We start from the raw sequence: 3,762 nt of genomic DNA, 5'->3' as shown, positions 1-3,762 counted from the left end.
CCAACATCTGTCGTTTCCTGACTTGTTAATTTTAGCCATTCTGACTGGTGTGAGGTGGTATCTCATTGAGGTTTTGATTTGGATTTCCCTGATGCCGAGCGATATTGAGCACTTTTTCATGTGTCTGTTGGCCATTTGGATGTCTTCTTTGGAAAAATGTCTGTTCATGTCTTCTGCCCATTTCTTGATTGGATTCTTTGTTCTTTGGGTGTTGAGTTTGATGAGTTCTTTATAGATTTTGGATACTAGCCCTTTATCTGATGTGTCATTTGTAAATATCTTCTCCCATTCTGTCAGTTGTCTTTTGGTTTTGTTGACTGTTTCCTTTGCTTTGTAACAGCTTTTATCTTGATGAAGTCCCAATAGTTCATTTTTGCCCTTGCTTCCCTTGCCTTTGGCGATGTTTCTAGGAAGAAGTTGCCGCAGCTGAGGTCAAAGAGGTTGCTGCCTGTGTTCTGCTTTAGGATGTTGATGGACTCCTGTCTCACATTGAGGTCTTTCAACCATTTGGAGTCTATTTTTGTGTGTGGTGTAAGGAAATGGTCCACTTTCATTCTTCTGCATGTGGCTATCCAATTTTCCCAACATTTGTTGAAGAGACTGTCTTTGTTCCATTGGACATTCTTTCCTGCTTTGTCAAAGATTAGTTGACCATAGAGTTGAGGGTCCATTTCTGGGCTCTCTATTCTGTTCCATTGATCTATGTGTCTGTTTTTGTGCCAGTACCATGCTGTCTTGATGATGACAGCTTTGTAATAGAGTTGGAAGCCCGGAATTGTGATGCCGCCGGCTTTGCTTTTCTTTTTCAACATTCCTCTGGCTGCGGGGTCTTTTCTGGTTCCATACAAATTTTAGGATTATTTGTTCCATTTCTTTGAAAAAAGTGGATGGTATTTTGATGGGGATTGCATTGAATGTGTAGATTGTTCTAGGTACCATTGACATCTTCACAATATTTGTTCTTCCAATCCATGAGCATGGAACATTTTTCCATTTCTTTGTGTCTTCCTCAATTTCTTTCATGAGTATTTTATAGTTTTCTGAGTAAAGATCCTTTGTCTCTTTGGTTAGATTTATTCCTAGGTATCTTATGGTTTTGGGTGCAATTGTAAATGGGATCGACTCCTTAATTTCTCTTTCTTCTGTCTTGTTGTTGGTGTATAGGAATGCCACTGACTTCTGCGCATTGATTTTAGATCCTGCCACTTGACTGAATTCCTGTATGAGTTCTAGCAATTTTGGGGTGGAGTCTTTTGGGTTTTCCACATAAAGTATCATATCATCTGCAAAGAGTGAGAGTTTGACTTCTTCTTTGCCAATTCGGATGCCTTTGATTTCTTTTTGTTGTCTGATTGCTGTGGCTAGGACTTCCAATACTATGTTGAATAGCAGTGGTGATAGTGGACATCCCTGCCGCGTTCCTGACCTTAGGGGTAAAGCTCTCAGTTTTTCCCCATTGAGAATGATATTCGCTGTAGGTTTTTCATAGATGGCTTTTATGATATTGAGGTATGTACCCTCTATCCCTATACTCTGAAGAGTTTTGATCAAGAAAGGATGCTGTACTTTGTCAAAAGCTTTTTCTGCATCTCTTGAGAGGATCATATGATTCTTGTTCTTTCTTTGGTTAATGTATTGTATCACAATGATTGATTTGTGGATATTGAACCAACCTTGCAGCCCAGGGATAAATCCCACTTGGTCGTGGTGAATAATCCTTTTAATGTACTGTTGGATCCTATTGGCTAGTATTTTGGTGAGAATTTTTGCATCCATGTTCATCAGGGATATTGGTCTGTAATTCTCCTTTTTGATGGGGTCTTTGTCTGGTTTGGGGATCAAGGTAATGCTGGCCTCATAAAATGAGTTTGGAAGTTTTCCTTCCATTTCTATTTTTTGGAACAGTTTCAGAAGAATAGGTATTAATTCTTCTTGAAATGTTTGGTAGAATTCCCCTGGGAAGCCATCTGGCCCTGGGCTTTTGTTTGTTGGGAGATTTTTGATGACTGCTTCAATTTCTTTAGTGGTTATAGGTCTGTTCAGGTTTTCTCTTTCATCCTGGTTCAGTTTTGGTAGTTGATACATCTCTAGGAATGCATCCATCTCTTCCAGGTTATCTAATTTGCTGGCATAGAGTTGCTCATAATATGTTCTTACAATTGTTTGTATTTCTTTGGTGTTGGTTGTTTTCTCTCCTCTTTCATTCATGATTTTTTTGATTTGGGTCATTTCTCTTCTCTTTTTGATAAGTCTGGCCAGGGGTTTATCAATCTTGTTAATTCTTTCAAAGAACCAGCTCCTAGTTTCGTTGATCTGTTCTACTGTTCTTTTAGTCTCTATTTCATTGATTTCTGCTCTGATCTTTATGATTTCTCTTCTCCTGCTGGGTTTAGGCTTTATTTGCTGTTCTTTCTCCAGCTCCTTTAGGTGGAGGGTTAGGTTGTGTACTTGAGACCTTTCTTGTTTCTTGAGAAAGGCTTGCATTGCTATATACTTTCCTCTTAGGCCTGCCTTTGCTGCATCCCAAAGATTTTGAACAGTTGTGTTTTCATTTTCATTGGTGTCCATGAATATTTTTAATTCTTCTTTAATTTCCTGGTTGACCCATTCATTCTTTAGTAGGATGCTCTTTAGCCTCCATGTATTTGAGTTCTTTCTGACTTTCCTCTTGTGATTGAGTTCTAGTTTCAAAGCATTGTGGTCTGAAAATAGGCAGGGAATGATCCCAATCTTTTGGTAGTGGTTGAGACCTGATTTATGACCTAGGATGTGATCTATTCTGGAGAATGTTCCATGGGCACTAGAGAAGAATGTGTATTCCGTTGCTTTGGGGTGGAATATTCTGAATATGTCTGTGAAGTCCATTTGGTCCAGTGTGTCATTTAAAGTCTTTATTTCCTTGTTGATCTTTTGCTTAGACGATCTGTCCATTTTAGTGAGGGGGGTGTTAACGTCCCCCACTATTATTGTATTTATGTCGATGTGTTTCTTTGCTTTTGTTATTAATTGCCTTATATAATTGGCTGCTCCCATGTTAGGGGCATAGATATTTACAATTGTTAGATCTTCTTGTTGGATAGATCCTTTATGTAAGATATAGTGTCCTTCCTCATCTCTTATTACAGTCTTTGGTTTAAAATCTAATTTGTCTGTTATAAGGATTGCCACCCCAGCTTTCTTTTGGTGTCCATTAGCATGGTAAATGGTTTTCCACCCCCTTTCAATCTGGGGGTGTCTTTGGTTCTAAAATGAGTCTCTTGCAGACAGCATATTGATGGGTCTTGTTTTTTAATCCAGTCTGTTAGCCTGTGTCTTTTGATTGGGGCATTTATCCCATTTACATTCACAGTAACTATTGAAAGATAGCAATTTAGTGCCATTGTATTGCCTGTAAGGTGACTGTTACCGTATATTGTCTGTGTTCCTTTCTGGTCTATGTTGCTTTTAGGCTCTCTCGTTGCTTAGAGGACCCCTTTCAAGATTTCCTGTAGGGCTGGTTTTGTGTTTGCAAATTCCTTTAGTTTTTGTTTGTCCTGGAAGCTTTTTATCTCTCCTTCAATTTTCAATGACAGCCTAGCTGGACATAGTATTCTTGGCTGCATATTTTTCTCATTTAGTGCTCTGCTTATAGCCTGCCAGTCCTTTCTGGCCTGCCAGGTCTCTGTGGATAGGTCTGTTGCCAATCTAATGTTTCTACCCTTGTAGGTTACATATCTCTTCTCCCGAGCTGCTTTCAGGATTTTCTCTTTGTCTATGAGACTC

The sequence above is a fragment of the Mirounga leonina genome, unplaced genomic scaffold (assembly GCF_011800145.1).
Source record: "Mirounga leonina isolate KUSES-001 unplaced genomic scaffold, KU_Mleo_1.0 Mir_150, whole genome shotgun sequence".
NCBI lineage: Eukaryota > Metazoa > Chordata > Mammalia > Carnivora > Phocidae > Mirounga > Mirounga leonina.
This window is presented reverse-complemented; position numbering follows the sequence as displayed.